A 17,701-nucleotide genomic window follows, 5' to 3' on the forward strand; every position below is an offset into this window, starting at 1 on the left:
CGATCTTGCCTATTAAAAAGCTAGCTAACTGCAGCGTTAGCGGACATTATAATGTCCACTAGAAACTTGAATTTCATAGGATACTAGCAATAATCAGCCACAATTCGAAAGCTCAAAAAAGTAGAAGCCAAATTCTGCAATTGTAAGATGAGATTGAGGAACTTTAATTTCTAGGTTCCGTGCCTAAAATACTCTGCCTGAAGGGTTTTAGTTTGTATTGGTTACATAAAGGTCCACATCATTGTGCTTTGCAAGTTCAGCTTTTAGATGAAATTTTGCAGACTAGAACATTGAACAATTATGGTAATTGCATAATTCCAGTCTGCAGGGGGTCAAGTTTGGTAACATAACAATTTTGTATGCGCTGTAATGTCTCTTCAAAATGAGAAGACATGTTATGTCTTATTATCAACAGACAGTTCGGAAGGCATTGAATAATCAGTATATGGAGATAACAAGGAATCTAAAATACAATTAGAGATCTGTCGTGTAATATTTAGGATCTCTTCCTCTGGATTTCAGAATTTGACAGCATGAATTAAATAGATGGTCATTCCAGTAGATACCATATGAAAATCTTACCAGGCATATGGAGCTATCCTTGGATACTTCGGTGTATCATTCCCTAGATAGCGGTTAGTTTGAAAAGAATGAAAATAAAAGAATATGCGTTATCAAACTGTGTTTTCCAAATTTTGGATCACAGAAGCATTTCCAGACATGATGCACCCTCTCTCGCCTGGGCTAAAGATGAACGAATTGATCTCCGAGTACATAAACAAAATCCCTACTTCAAATAAGGAAATTGTCTGGTATCTTCACTCGAAGACCATTTTGGAGATGCACCTGGTGGCAGAAAGGAGTCACCACCCACTTGAGGCTTTTGGACAATTCTCTGCTGTGAGTGAAAATGAGCAGCTAGACTGTGATGATTGGAATCTCATAATCACGTAGTGTGTGCTTCCCAAATCACGGTGAGAGCATGGGCACCTAATACGCATGGAGTTAGGTTTGAGCCCTGAGCTTGGCCCGCTTAAAATCAAAATCAATTCACTGACTATTCTGATAGGATTTGCAGGGGAGAACACAATTAAGTGCAAATGCAATTGCCAGCTTCTTGCCACCTTGGTGGAAATAAATTCATTCTGCTCATCTTCCACATCATGCAGCATACATTTTACATTAAACATAAAATTCTTGTTAGGCACAGTCATTGCTTCCTTCATCTTCCCAGGTAATTTATGCAACCATGAATAAGTCATGTGTTTCTGGTTTTGAGCTGTCCCCTACGATAAAAGCATACACCTTGTTATTGACCTCAACCCAACTGCATCCTGGCCTCCTTTTTATTCTCCTCTCTTTCATCAATTTCCTCACCTTTTCTACATCAGACCACCTTCCAGCTGCAGCATATATATTTGACAGAACCACATAATGTGCAGCATTTTCAGGTTCCAGCATGAGAACTTGTTCTGCAACATATTCTCCCAGCCCTATATTCATATGCGTTATACAGGCACCAAGCAAAGATCCCCACACTGCAGCATTGGGTTTGATTGGCATTTTGTGGATAAACTCTTCCGCCTCATCCAGAAGCCCAGCACGGCCAAGAATGTCAACCATACACGAATAGTGCTCCAATCCAGGTCTAATGTGATAAGTATGACTCATGGAATCAAAGTACTGTTGGCCCTCTGCCACCAGCCCTGTATGACAGCAAGCTGAGAGAACCCCAAGGAATGTGGCATGGTCAGGTTTTGTGCCAGAACGCAGCATTTGTTGAAAGACTTCAAGGGCCTCTTTACCATACCCATGAGTAGCATATCCTACAATCAAAGCAGTCCATGATATCACATCACGTGTTGGCATTTTTTCAAAAACTCTGCAGGCATCTTCTATGCTTCCACATTTGGCATACATGTCAATAAGGGAATTTCCAACAAATACATTGGAATGAAAGCCACCTCTAATTATATCTTCATGAACCTCCTTGCCTGCATGGAGAGAAGCCAAGTTGGCACAAGCTGGAAGTACACAGGAAAACACGTCCGAGTCAGGCTTCACACCTGTCAGCTGCATCTGTCCAAAGAATTGCAGGGCCTTATCATACTGTCCATCCTGTGAATAACCAGCAATCATCGCAGTCCATGAGATCACATTTCGAGTATCCATTTTTTCAAAGAGTGCCAGGGCCTTGTCAACATGGCCATTTTGTACATATCCTGCAATCAATGTATTCCATGAAACTAAGCTCCGTTCAGGCATTTGAGCAAACACTTTTTGTGCTTCTTCTATACTCCCACATTTGGCATACATGTCTAGAAGGGCACTACCGACAAAGAGATTGAACTGAAAGCCGTTTCTAATTACATTTGCATGGATCTCCCGGCCCATGTTCAAAACTTCTAAGTTGGCGCATGCTGGGAGAATGCTTGTATAAGTGTCCGAGTTTACCTTAACACGATCCAGCTGCATTTCCCTAAAGAACCTCATGGCCTTACCATAATCCCCATTTTGTGTGTATCCCGCAATCATGGCAGTCCACGAGACTACATCTCGTTCGGGCATTAATTGAAAGAGCTCAAGGGCCTCGCTAACATACCCACTCTGTGCATATCCCACGACCATAGAATTCCATGATACCAGGCTTCGTTCAGACATTTTGTCAAACAGTTCGCGTGCATACTCTATACGCTCACATTTTATATACATATCTACAAGGGCTGTGCTCACAAAAACATTAGACTGAAACCCAAATCTAATAATGTCCTGATGGATCTTCATTCCCTCTTCCAGAGCTGCCAAGTTGGCAAATGCTGGAAGAACGCTGGCGTAGGTAAACTGATTCGGCTCGATACCCGATTCTTGCATTTGGAAAAACAGTTCCACAGCATCCCCAAAACATCCATTCTGTGCATATCCTGCAATCATAGCAGTCCAGGAAACCACATTTCTTTCGGGCAGATCTTTGTGGACTCGGCGCGCATCTGCCGGACTCCGGGTTTTGGCGTACATGACTACGAGTTTGGTTCCCAAAAAGATGTCGGGTTCGAATCCTGTTAGAATGATGTGAGCATGAACCAGTTTTCCTTCTGGCAGGGCTCTCCTGTCGATACAGGCCTGCAAGAGAAGAGAATAGGTATAGGAGGAGTCCGGTGAAATGGCATGGTGGTTGATCAGAAACAACATTTGTAGCGCCTTTTTTAATTGGCCCTGCTTACACACTGCTGTCACCTCTTGATACACACCATTACAGCCACTGTTGGCACTTTCAAGAGGATCGATCATGGCATGTGGAAATCTGTTGAAAGAAAAGGCTAGCCTCTTCTTGTTTGGATTCCATAGTAATAGAGGCATTGCTTTCACCGGTGATACTGCTAAGACTACTGGAGTCCTTCATGATTTCGGATCAAAGCATGAGACGAGTCCAAAGCAGTGACACTGCTTGCTCCCGCGATAGTGGTCATTCATATTAATCATAGTAGGCCACAATACGAAAAATTGACAGAAATTTTTTGAAAACATTTCACCATATCAAAATTTTTTGATGTTTGGAATCGATTTGCAGTAGTTTCATTGATTTTCAAATATCTGGAAGCATCACTCATAAGCCCATAATGTAAGAAGAAACAAGTAAAATAAATACAAGTAAAATAAATGCAACTCTCATCAAAATCTCTGACCTCTGGAGTTTTGATGTTTGCAGCAATCTCATCCGGGTTCAAATATCTAGAGGCGTCATTTCATGTGGACAGATGTGTGCACATTTCTGTGCATGGGAGGTAACAGCACCACCTGGATAAACACGACGGTGCTTGTAATGTGCCAGAAAAATTTCTGCAAGAACAGAGGGCCTGTGGTGGGAATACTCAAGGGTTACATCGGTCTCAACATCACCATTTTGTTGGTCATTTTTAATGGGGAAAATACCAAAAACCAAATATTCAAACACACAGAGACAATGCTCTGTTTCTTTTGCTCCAAGATCTTTTGTGCACACAGAAGACTTAAAAGAAATTTCACTGAGAAACAGAGTATTTCACCACCATAAGACTTTCTATTCATTAAAAACTGATACCAAGATTTACCACTGTAAAATCCCTTTTATATTCACTGCTGTGAAAAATAACTTACTGCTGTAAAGTCTCCATTTTCATTCACTGGTGTAAAACAATTTTACATACTGCTGTAAAAGCAGAACTTACACAAACTTACAAAAACTTACTTCGTGCAAAACCACACATGGTTTTCGCTACCTAAAAAAAACTTCACAAAACATTACTGAATGTATTCATGCACTGCTGTGCATACATCCTCTGGTTCTTCTTCTTCTTTTACCGCACCATCAACATTTTTTACTGCTGTGAATACGCATACATGCCTCCCGTGTGCAATGCATAACGTTTTTAAAAATCAATACAAAAAACATTAAACTTATTACATACGATTTCCTATTTAATACATGCCGTATATAAATATATATAAAAACATATATTATAACATGCCCATGCTCATATTAAAAGAGCCTCACCAAAATCTTGTACCAATCATTAAATTCTTTTACCTACGGCGGTCAACCATAAACCTTTTACTCCACGCAAAACATTGAATTGATGTGGGTTCGTATGCAGCTCCAGGTGATCAACGGCGGAGAACACGGGAGCAATTCCAACGGTGGAGAACAATATCGGAAGACCAACAAGTGCTGAAAGTTAACCTCCGAGATTCTTACGTTGCGTTACGTCAGGGGTCAACCACGCGTCAGCTCCATATTTTCTCGGAGCTCCTTCCCGGATTATTCCTTCGTCGGCAAATAGCTCCGAGAAAATCCGGTGAACGGTTTCTGGCTTGGTTCACGGTTTTTCTTGGTCTGCGTTGAAATTAGATTTCAACACTCCCCTTTAATTTCAACAGCTGGGCATTCAGACATACCCAGACACTTCTTCAAAAATTCAAAGCTCTTCTGATCAAGTGGCTTTGTCAAGATGTCTGCTACCTGTTCTTGAGTCCTGCAATGTTCTAGGACAATTTCTCCATTGTTCACCAATTCTCTGATGTAGTGAAACCTGGTATCAATGTGTTTCGTTCTCTTATGAAACACTGAATTCTTTGACAATGCAATAGCTGAGCTATTGTCACAAAAGATCACTGTCGCTTTTGCCTGCTCTTGGCCTAAGCTTCTCAACATTCTTCTCATCCACACTGCTTGACATGCTGCTGCTGTAGCTGCCACATATTCAGCCTCTGCTGTAGACAATGCTACAATGGACTGCTTCTTAGAAGCCCATGAAATGGCTCCTGAACCCATATTAAAAACATAACCGGAAGTGCTCTTCCGATCATCTACACTTCCAGCCCAATCGCTGTCTGTGTATCCAACCAAATCTGAATGTTCTGAGGCATGATATAAAATTCCAAACATTTTGGTGCCTTTGACATACCTCAAAATTCTCTTTGCTGCCTGCCAATGTGCCTCCTTTGGCCTCTCCATGAATCTGGAAATTAAACTAACAGCATACATTAAATCAGGCCTAGTTGCTGTTAAATACATAAGGCTGCCCACAATACTTTTATACAAGCTAGGATCAAAATCCTTGCTGCTGTCCTCTCTGCTGAGCTTTAATCCCATTACTGTGGGAGTGATGGCTGCCTTGCATTCTTCCATCTTAAATCTGCTCAAAATTTGATTTACATATCTTGCTTGAGATATAAAAATTCCTTTTTCATTTTGATCTACTTCTATGCCTAAGAAGTATCTCAAGAAACCCATGTCAGTCATTTCAAATTCATCCTTCATGACTGATTTAAAATTCTTAATGAGCTGATCATCATTACCTGTGAAAATAACATCATCAACATATAAGACCACAATCAAAATCTTACCATCCTTTTCCTTGATGTAGACTGTGGGTTCTCCTTCACACTTGTCAAATTCATTATCCAATAGATATGAATCTATCCTGCTGTACCATGCTCTTGGCGCTTGCTTCAACCCATAAAGAGCTTTCTTCAATTTGCACACTTTGTGCTCTTCACCTTTCTTCTCATATCCGAGAGGCTGTTCCACATAAACCTCTTCCATTAACACTCCATTTAGGAATGCTGATTTCACATCCATTTGGTAGACTTTCCATTTGTTTTGTGCTGCCATGGACAACACTGCTCTCACGGTTTCCATTCTTGCAACCGGGGCGAAAGTCTCCTCATAATCTCTTCCATACTGCTGCTTGTACCCTTTGACAACCAGCCTTGCCTTGTGCCTTTCTATCTTGCCTTCAGCATTGCTCTTGGTCTTATAGACCCATTTCACACCAATGACTTCTTTGCCTTTTGGTAACTCAACCAAATCCCATGTTTTGTTTCTCTCTATGGCATTCATCTCCTCATCCATAGCTTCTATCCATTTCCTATCTTTGATTGCATCTTCGAAATGAATAGGATCATCAACATGACAATACAAGGCAAATAAGGAATTCATTCCTTCTTCATAAATTTCACTTAGATTTCTAAACTTCTTACCTCGTTCACTTGGTGTGCAAGTGCTTGAAGATGCACTTGAATTTCCTCCTTGTGGTGTGCTTGGAGAAGCACTCTCATTGATCCTCAATGGTGTACCTTGCTGTCCTTGTGTTGGCGCTGTTGTTTGGGGATTCATTTCAGCCACCTCCTCTTCATCTTCATCATGAGACAAACAGTTCTTGACATTGACTGTTTTCTCTATGCTTCCATCCCAAGCTTCCTCTTCTATGAATTGAACATCCCTGCTGACAAAGAACTTCTTGGTAGATGGAATGTACAGCCTGTAGGCTTTGGATTCATCACTGTATCCAATGAAGATGCATTTCTCCCCTTTGCTGTCCAACTTCCTCCTTAGCTGATCTGGTATGTGTGCATAGGCCACACACCCAAAAACTCTCATGTGGGTGACTCCTTGCTTTCTCCCACTCCATGCCTCTTCCGGCACCTTGTTCATGACTGCTTTTGTAGGACACCTGTTTAATATATAAACTGCACAATGTACAGCTTCAGCCCAATACTCATTCGGCAAATGCTTTGCCTTCAACATACTCCTCGCCATATCCATGATGGTCCTGTTCTTCCTTTCAGCAACTCCATTTTGCTGCGGAGTGTACCTTGTTGTAAACTGTTTGTGAATTCCATTTTCTCTACAAAATCTTAGGAATTCCTTGGAGATATACTCACCTCCTCTATCAGTTCTCAAAACTTTTATATGCAGCCCGCTTTGGTTCTCCACAAGTGCTTTGAAGTTTTGAAATTTCTCAAACACTTCACTTTTGTTTTTAAGGAAGTATATCCAAGTCTTTCTTGTACAGTCATCAATGAATGTTAGGAAATATTGGCTGCCAGCTAATGATGGAGCTTGCATTGGTCCACACAAATCTGAGTGGATAATCTCTAAGGGTGCCTTTGCCCTTATACTTTTCCCTGATGGAAAACTCTCTCTATGTTGTTTTCCCAAAATGCAGCCTTCACATAGGCTGTCCGGTTTCTCTATCAATGGTAATCCTCTTACCATTCCTTTCCTGCTCAACAAGTTTAGACCTCCAAAATTTAGATGCCCGAATCTCAAGTGCCATAACCAGTTCTCATCCTTTGGCACGCTTTGGAAGGCCTCTTGGGTGACTGCTGCAATTTCACCTTTGTTCTTCAAGTCTGCCCTGATCCGGAGAGGGAACATCCTGTTCCTTGTCATCTTCACTTCAGCAATGCATCTCTTGCTGGGTGGTATATCCATGATGGTGCACACATCATTTACAAAGTAAACATTGTAACCCTTTTGGATAAGCTGTCCAACACTCAATAGGTTACATCTCATTCCGGGGACATAGTAGACATCTGCTATGGTTTTCCTTTCTCCTTGTTTTGTAAATATTTTTACCTCCCCTTTTCCCATAACAGACACTTTACTATCAGTTCCTAGTGTGACCTCTGATTTCAAATTCTGATTTAAGGCTGAGAAGAGGGCAATGTTTCCTGTCATATGGTTGCTGCAACCTGAGTCTAAAAACCATATGTCTTCACTATGTGTTTCAGCCATGTTACAAGCTAACAGGACATTATTTTGACTGCTGTTTTCTCTTGTAACATTTGCATTTTGTCTGCTGTTCATATCATGCTGTTTCTTTCTACAATCACTAGCATAATGTCCATACTTTTTGCAATAATAGCATTGAACATTAGATTTATCATACCTTTGTCCTTGAGCATGATGTTGTCCTCCTTGTTGGCTGCTGCCTTGGCCTTGGTTCTGATTTGGATTGTTGCCTCTTCCTTGTGCATTTGATGAGTTGTTCCTTCCACCTCTATTCTGGCTTCTGCCTCTTCCTCTTTTGTTTCCTCTGCCTTGACCTCTGCCTCTTCCAAAGGACATCTGGGTCTTGAAGGCTTGCTCAAGAGATGAGTTTTCATTCCTACTCAACCTCTGCTCATGTGTTATCAGTGATGCATGTAGCTCATCAACTGAATAACTTGAGAGATCCTTTGTCTCTTCGATGGTGGTGACTATGGCATCAAACCTTGAGGGTAAGACCCTCAATATTTTCTCCACAATTCTTCTGTCTTCAATGGTTTCTCCATGAGTTCTCATTTGTGTGATTACACCAATCACATGAGTGAAGAATGAGTCAATGTTATCTGACTCCTTCATGTTCAAGTTCTCAAAATCCTTTCTCAGCAATTGTAGCTTTGCTGTCTTCACTCTCTCCATGCCTTGATAGGCTGTCTTGAGGGTTTGCCATGCTTCATTGGCTGTCTTAGCTGCTGCTAACCTTGGAAACATACTCTGGTCTACTGCTAGATACAACAACACACGGGCTTTTGAATCTTTCTTCCTATTGTTCTTCAGCAGATCCTTCTCTCCTTGAGTTAATGCATTGAACTCAGTTTCATCTGCTGGTTCTTCAAAACCTTCTTCAACTATTTCCCATAAATCTTGGGAAGCAAGCAGAGCTGTCATAGTTATTGACCAGTAGTCATAGTTCTTCCCATTAAACTGTGGGAGCTGGGTGTTAAACAAACCCATACCAGTGCTTGTGCTGGCCATTCCTTGTATTCTGATCTATGCCTCTAAATCCTTGACTATGTGTTTAAAACAAATCACTGCTTCTTCAGCAACACAAAAAACTTTTTGGAATACCTGAATCTTTTGTTTACTGTCTTCTGTTTGCCTGAGAAGTTTTGCTGCAGCAACAACCTTCTCCCTTCAGCTTCTTTGTCTCCTTCAAAGAGCCTAAGCCTGCTCCGATACCACTGTTGGTGATTTTTAATGGGGAAAATACCAAAAACCAAATATTCAAACACACAGAGACAATGCTCTGTTTCTTTTGCTCCAAGATCTTTTGTGCACACAGAAGACTTAAAAGAAATTTCACTGAGAAACAGAGTATTTCACCACCATAAGACTTTCTATTCATTAAAAACTGATACCAAGATTTACCACTGTAAAATCCCTTTTATATTCACTGCTGTGAAAAATAACTTACTGCTGTAAAGTCTCCATTTTCATTCACTGGTGTAAAACAATTTTACATACTGCTGTAAAAGCAGAACTTACACAAACTTACAAAAACTTACTTCGTGCAAAACCACACATGGTTTTCGCTACCTAAAAAAAACTTCACAAAACATTACTGAATGTATTCATGCACTGCTGTGCATACACATGCACTGCTGTGCATACATCCTCTGGTTCTTCTTCTTCTTTTACCGCACCATCAACATTTTTTACTGCTGTGAATACGCATACATGCCTCCCGTGTGCAATGCATAACGTTTTTAAAAATCAATACAAAAAACATTAAACTTATTACATACGATTTCCTATTTAATACATGCCGTATATAAATATATATAAAAACATATATTATAACATGCCCATGCTCATATTAAAAGAGCCTCACCAAAATCTTGTACCAATCATTAAATTCTTTTACCTACGGCGGTCAACCATAAACCTTTTACTCCACGCAAAACATTGAATTGATGTGGGTTCGTATGCAGCTCCAGGTGATCAACGGCGGAGAACACGAGAGCAAATCCAACGGTGGAGAACAATATCGGAAGACCAACAAGTGCTGAAAGTTAACCTCCGAGATTCTTACGTTGCGTTACGTCAGGGGTCAACCACACGTCAGCTCCATATTTTCTCGGAGCTCCTTCCCGGATTATTCCTTCGTCGGCAAATAGCTCCGAGAAAATCCGGTGAACGGTTTCTGGCTTGGTTCACGGTTTTTCTTGGTCTGCGTTGAAATTAGATTTCAACACATTTTCACCGACCTCTGTACCTCCCTCTTTGCTATCAGCCCACCTTCTTTTGTCCTCACGCTCACCCTTATCCCATGCATCGTGTGCGTGACTTCCATGATCTTTCTACGCCTTGTTCCTTGTTTCGTCGACGGAAGAGAAGAAAAAGAAGAAGCTTAGAGGTTCTCTACATTCAATGTCATAGCAATCATCATGGCTATTTATTTTCTCACCTTCACCATCACTGGAAATCACATAATCGTGCTCTCACACATTTTTGCGGGCTTCCTGTTCGTTCTTCTCGCAACGCCTCTGGTTGTTTGGTTGTTCCTTTGAAGCTTTTCATTAGAGAGATATTTCAGAGGCGAGCAAGTGATCCCAACGGAAGTCGAAACTAGTCAGAAGAATTTGAAAGGTCAATGGCGTTCCAATTTAATATGTGACGAAACTATGTTATTAGAAGGTCAAAAAGCCAAGGAAGCACATGGTAAGAAGCCATGGGTTTTTAGTAGGTCTTATTTTAAAAACAATCTTGACTTGTGCAGGTTGAGGGCATATTTTGCATGTCTATTATCTGAAGCTATTCGCTATTACAGGAATGTTTGTTGTGCAGGCTACAAGGGATCATTAAGGATTAGATGTGGCTCAAGGCTTGTATTGAGAAGTATAGCGAGAAATGCTCAATTCGACTTAGCCTTGGTCAAATTGAGAAAATTAGAAATTTCCACATCAGCGGGACAACTTGGAGGTAGTTAACTGAGGTGACATAGCTCTTTTCACTCAGATAGCTTGGTAAATTCGAGTTAGTGGGTTTGGAGTTCAGTTTTCATGTGTTGATTGTTAATTTATAACAATTGGGTTTAGTTATTTCTAGTTGTACTCAATTAAACTAGCTTTAATAGTTAATAGAACTAGTTGGAGGTTAGTTGTGTTGTGGGACAAAATTTTAACTCATAGATCATTTAATTAACTTATCAATCAACCAAAAATAGCTCATGCGTGTAAGGAATACGAATTGCTCAGTTGTGGTGGAGATTCCAAGGCAGTGTAACATCAATTGTAAACTAGTGTTGAGTGTACATGTGTTGCATGCAATCGGTGATCAATCCTTGGGAATTGCACAATCAATTTGGAGGAAATTCCTAAAGAATAAGGGTTAATTTCCTTAGGATTTTCGTAAGGAAATATGAGTCTTGGTGAGAAAATATTTGGCCAAGTGTTGGTCATAGCTTGTTCATTGAGTAGAGAGAACAATTATTCTTTTGTAGGTTGAACTCAGAGCTAGAGCTAGCAATTGTAATAGTTTCTCTATTCAATTGATTAATGCAAATAAGCTTGAGGGGTTTTTCCCAGTTGGGTTCCCCTAGAAATCATTGTGTATTTGTGGTTTTTCTTATTGCATGTTTGTGCATGTTGTTCTAAATTGTGAATTTCATTCTGTAGATCAGTAGAGTAGAATTGTGTCTCTTGATTTTAGATTAAATTTCTTGATCAACTGCAATTTCTATCAAATTTCTACATGGTATAAGAGCAAGATTCATATTAGAACAAGAATTTCAAAGATGTTCCTCAAGAGGTTTGAATTTGCAGCTTCAGTGTACGAGGATTTCCTCGGAGTTGGGAGAGTGGCCTTCAATGGACTGAGATTAGAGTATGCCTTGGAAGGCAGCTCAAATTTCATTGCCTAGAAGGATCACATGTAGGCAGTGCTTGATGACAATGGATTGTTGGATTATGTCAAGATAGACATTCCAAAGCCAGGATCAACTAATGCTCAGAACCTAGCCCAATGGAAGAAAGATGTAGCTAAGGAAAAGAGAATAATCCTAGAGGGAGTGAGAGACCACATTGTCTCAAATCTTCATGGCAAGCATTGATTGAACTATTCGAAAATAGTAGTGACCATAGAAAATTGGCCCTGAAAGACAAATTTGGAGACGTTTTGATGTAGAAGAATGATACTATTCTGCGGTATCTCTCTAGATTTACACAAGTTCGGGATGAGCTTGGAGGGGTTGGGGGAATGTTGTAGAAGATGACCTGGTGAGCCTAGCTCTTCTAGGCCTTCCAAAATCCTGGCATAACTACTAAGACTCGGTGAATGGGAGGGATAAATTACTGAATTGGGAATGCTTATGGTATGATTTGGTACAAGAAGAAATCATGCGAAATACTAGAGCTGGAGCTTCATCCAAGGGAGAGGATGAAGAAAATTTTGCATTAGTTGGGAAGGGCAAGAAGGGAAAAAGGGAAAAAATCTCAAATCAAACCAGAATCTAGCCAAGGGGGAAAGAAGAAAGACATGTCCAAAATAAAATACTTCAATTATCATGAATTCAGGCATTATTCTATAGTGTCCACACAAAAAGTCTAGCAAGAAGAAATTAGGAGGAGAAACAGGTGAAGCATTGGCTTCATAGTTCAAGTTAGACTTCACCATGATCACATGCATGGCCAACACTGTGATGGGGAGTGTGTGGTACTGGGACTCAAGTGCCTCATTCCACGTGACAGGGTGTAGAGATTTTTCGAGTGACCTGGAGGAGAAAGATCTCCAGATGCATATTGAGCTTGGGGACGACGATAGGTATGGTGCTTTCAAGATTGGTATAGTAACATTGAAGTGGGAGTTGGGATCCCCTCTTCGCCTCAAAGATTTCATGTTTGTACCAGGACTAAAAAAGAACTTCATCTTTGTAGCAATTTTGGAAGACCGTGGCTATGATGTAATCTTTAGTAAAGGGAAAGCCTTTCTGAGACACATATCCACTGAGGAAGTGAATCAGATCGAGGCTCGTGTGAAGAACCTATACAAAATTGATGTGGAATATTACGTTGCATTAAGAAGTAAGGGAGAGAAAGTGCAAAGTTGATATGTTGGTGAATTTTGGCACTAAAGGCTTCACCATTTGCACCATGGCGCCCTTAAAATTATGCAGCAAATAACCATTAGCCTCCCCAAAGGATCACTTGAGCAGCAGGATGTTTGCAAGGGTTGTACCTTCAGAAAGTATGTAAAATTCACATTCCATGATCGAGACAACAAAGCAAATGCAATCTTGGAGAGTGTCCACTATGATATTTGTGGAACCTTCTCAATAGGCTCCACTGCTAGACATAAATAATATGTTAATTTTTATTGATGATTTCTCAAGAAAGTGTTGGATCTTCTTCATGTGGAAGAAGGATGAGACATTCTCAAAATTTGTAGAATTCTAGGCACTAGTTGAGAAAGACACTGACAAAGAGGTGAAGGCTCTCAAGAGCAATAATGGAGGTGAGTATGTTTTGAATGACTTCATATACTTTTGTGCCAAAGAAGGAATTCAAAGAGAACTTACTACTCCCCACAACCTACAACAGAATGGGGTAGCTGAGAGAAAGAACCAGAGAAATGTGGGAGTTGCGAGAGTTATGCTACATGACCAAGGCTTGCCACTGCATTTGGGCAGAGGCATGTAACACAATAATCTACTTGTAGAATTGGAGTCATCATCAGATTCTTGGTATGATTACACTGGAGGATGCCTTCCCGAGGAGAAATTTAGATGTGTCTCATTTAAAAAATTTTGGAGCCTCTATTTACTTCCATGTCCTAAGATCGACAAAAAAAATCAGTTGTGGGTTCGAAATGGATCTTCAAAGTTAAGCATGCAGTAGACAGAAGCATAGAGAAGTAAAAGGCCATATTTATGGCCAATTGATTCTCTCGAGTTGAGGGAATTGACTATGAGGAAACCTTTCCTCTTGTAGCAAGGTATTCATCCATTAGATCAATTCCTTCACTGGTTGCACAAATGGGGTGGAACATCCACCAGATGGATGTAAAAACAACATTCCTTAGTGGTGTTATTAAGGAGGAAGTGTACATAGAGAAACCATAAGGTTTTGAGACATTTGATCAGGAGTTTCAAGTGTGCATACTCGGGCGAGCTTGTATAGTCTCAAATAAGCATCCCGAGCTTGGTACACTCAGATTGATAGTTATCTCACTGGATTGGGCTTCACCAAAAGTGAAGAAAATGCAGACCTCTATCATATTTTGGAAGAAGGTAAATTGCTTATCATTGTTTTATATATTGATGATTTAATATTAACAGGTGATGAGCAACTGATCAGCTATTGCAAGGACCTTGCAAGGGAATTTGAGATGAAAGACATGGGTCTCATGCACAGTTCCTTGGGCTGGAAGTATGGCAAGGTAATGGAGAATTGTTTATTTCTTAGGGCAAGTATCCCATAGTGATACTGCAAAGATATCACATGGAGAGTTGTAAGCCCATGGAGACACCTCTAGCGACCAACTAGAGGAAGGAGAATGCCACTTCAGGTGAAGAGGTTGATGCTACCATTTACCTACATCTAGTGGGTTCATTGATGTATCTTATGAAAAAATGACAAGATATGTGCTATGCAGTCAACCAACTGAGGTAAGTTATGTTTAGGTTGACCAAATTGTATTGGAAGGCAACAAAGCATGTTTTATGGTACCTCAGGAGGCACTAACTAGTATGGATTATGGTATAGATGGATAGAGGGAGTGAAGTTGCATGGCTTCACAGATGCAAATTGGGCAGGGAGTCCATCCAACTGAAAGAGTACATCAAGTGAAAATTTTAGTGTTAGGTCTGCAACAATTTCCTGGTACAACAAGTAGCATAGGCCTATGGCACTCAGCTCAGCAGAATTTGAATACATGGTTGCAAGTCAAGGAACATGCGAGGCGATCTAGATGAGAAAGATACTTGTGGGACTATTTTTTTAGGAGATGGATCCAACTATGATCTATTGTGATAATCAGAGTTGCGTTAATCTCTCTGAGAATCTAGTATTTCACGATCAATCCAAGCATATAGATATTCGGTATCATCATTTAAGGGATTATGTGCAGAGGTGGATAATGTTGCTATAATACATTTCGACTGAGGAACAAGATGTTGACATCTTGACAAAGGCTTTGTCAAGAGGGAAGTTTGAATTCTATAGGTTTAGGATAGGGGTGCTTTATAATCCCTTTCTTACTAAGAGGGAGTGTTGAGAAGTGTAGAAAGAAAGGCTCAATTTGACTTAGCCTTGGTCAAATTGAGAAAATTCGAAATTTCCACATCAATAGGACAAATTGGAGGCAACTAATTGAGGTGACATGGATCTTTCCACTCAATTAGCTCAGTAAATTTGAGTTAGTGGGCTTGGATTTCAGTTTGCATGTGTTGATTGCTAATTTATAACAATCCAGTTCAGTTATTTCTAATTGTACTCAGTTAAACTAGATCCAACAGGTAATAGAACTAGTTGGAGGTTAGTTGTGCAGTGGGACAACAATCTAACTCATAGATCATTTAGTTAACTTATCAATCAATCAAAAATAACTCATGCATGCAAGGAATTCAAATTTCTCAGCTATGGTGGAGATTCCAAGGTAGTGTAACATTGGTTGTAAACTAGTGTTGAGTGTATAGGTGTTGCATGCAATCAATGATCAATCCTTGGGAATTACACAATCAATTTGGACGAAATTACTAAATAATAGGGGTTAATTTCCTTAGGATTTGTGCAAGGAAATAAGAGCCATGGTGAGAAAATATTTGGCTAAGTGTTGGCTAAAGCTTATTCATTGAGTAGAGAGAACAATTATTCTTTTGCATGTTGAGCTTAGAGTTGGAGCTAGCAATTGTAACAATTTCTCTATTCAACTGATTAATGAAATTAAGCTTGAGGGGTTTTTCCCAGTTGGGTTCCCTTAGAAATCATTGTGTATTTGTGGTTTTTCTTATTGCATGTTTGTGCATGTTGATCTAAATTGTGAATTTCATTTCACAAATCAGTAGAGTAGAATTTTGTCTCTTGATTTTAGATTAAATTTCTTAAGTAGTTGCAATTTCTATCAAATTTCTACAACTTGCAGCATTGTGTCATAGCTAATCCAACCCCAAAATCTTGCCCTATTTCTGAGGAGAATGTGATACAGAAGCCAAGTTCTGATTCAGAGTCCATGGATGGAGACATGAGGGAGTTATTCGAGTCTCAAGAAAGTGGCTATCTTGAGAATCAGAGCTCAGAAGAGATTTCTTTATAATTTATGTTATAAGGTGGGCTTGTGCACTTATGGTTCTGCTGGTTCATTCTTGAACTTATGTTTGCTTTCAATGTCTTCTCTTGAAAATGGTCAGGCCAATATTCATCTACCTTTTTGCCGTTGGACTAACATATGTCTCGTGGTCTGACAACGACATCTGTCCTCCTCCACGAATTTTTATGTTAGTAGAACGGATTCACTCTAACATGTGTGTGTACTCTGTTGTTAGCTTGGAGTAAAATTTGTCGAATTAAAGTCAAGCTGGTAGTTGTGCGTGAGTTTCCATCGACAAACATCCTGTTTTTGCAATGGGTTCTCCACTGACATTTGGGGTTGTGATCAAGTGGGTTGGGTTCGTGATGACCATCTATGTGCAGGACATTGCTAGGAACAATTACACCTTCTCTAAATATCTGTGGTGCTTAAATTGATTCTTGATGTGAACTAGGTTCAATTGAATAACCTTAGCGTCACCAAGGATGTTCAGAAGGCCTTTGGTCTTGTGGCGGGGTTTTCTTATGATTATTTACCCGTGTGGCTCATTTTTCTCATCAGTTCTCTCAAAGGGTTTCTTGGTTATGGTGCACAAAGGATTGTGCTCAGCGAGAGGATTCAACCCCTGTCCTATTGGCAGGTGAGATTTCTTGATTTTCTTTTTCATTTAGGTTATGTTCTTGGTTTTCTTGATTTATATTCTCTTAATGTAAGGATTATTACTTATTGTAAATTTCATGTGGACAAATGTGCATATTTCTGTGCATGGGAGGTAATAACACCACCTGGATGAACACAACGGTGCTTATGATGTGCATGAAAAATTTTCACACAAACATATGGCTTGTGGTGGGAATACTCAAGTGTTACATTCGTCTCAACACTGCCATTTTCACTGACCTCAGTACCACACTCTACGCTAGTAGCCCATCTTCTTTTGTGCTCATTCTCACCCTTATCCCAAGCATCATGTGCGTGATTTCCATGATCTCTTTACGCCATATTCCTTGTTCCACCAACGAAATAGAAGAAAAAGAAGAATACCAGGGTTTCTCTACAGTAAATTTCATAGCAATCGTCATGGTTGTTCATTTTCTCGCCTTTGACGTCACCGGAAATCATAGAATCTCTCACGCATTTTTGTATGCTTCTTGCTCGTTCTTCTCGCAATGCCTCTAGTCGTTCCTCTGAATATTTTCATTAGAGAAAGGTATTCCAAAGGCGAGAAATTGACCCCAGCGGAAGTTGAAACTGAATCAAAGAATTTGAAAGATCAATGGAATTCCAATTTAATATGTGATGAAAATATGTTATTAGAAGGTCCTGAAGCCAAGGAAGCACATGGTAAGAAGCCATGGGTCTTTATTA

General features: G+C 40.0%; 1 pseudogene; it reads right to left on the reverse strand.

The window, feature by feature from the left end:
* Nucleotides 1-430: 430 nt before the first annotated feature.
* LOC149247822 (pentatricopeptide repeat-containing protein At2g13600 pseudogene) lies at nucleotides 431-3,897 on the reverse strand (annotated as a pseudogene).
* Nucleotides 3,898-17,701: the final 13,804 nt, after the last annotated feature.

The sequence above is a fragment of the Pinus tabuliformis genome, chromosome 7 (assembly GCF_031772625.1).
Source record: "Pinus tabuliformis cultivar Carrire ecotype Pingquan chromosome 7, CPIR1, whole genome shotgun sequence".
In the NCBI taxonomy this organism is placed as follows: Eukaryota; Viridiplantae; Streptophyta; class Pinopsida; order Pinales; family Pinaceae; genus Pinus; species Pinus tabuliformis.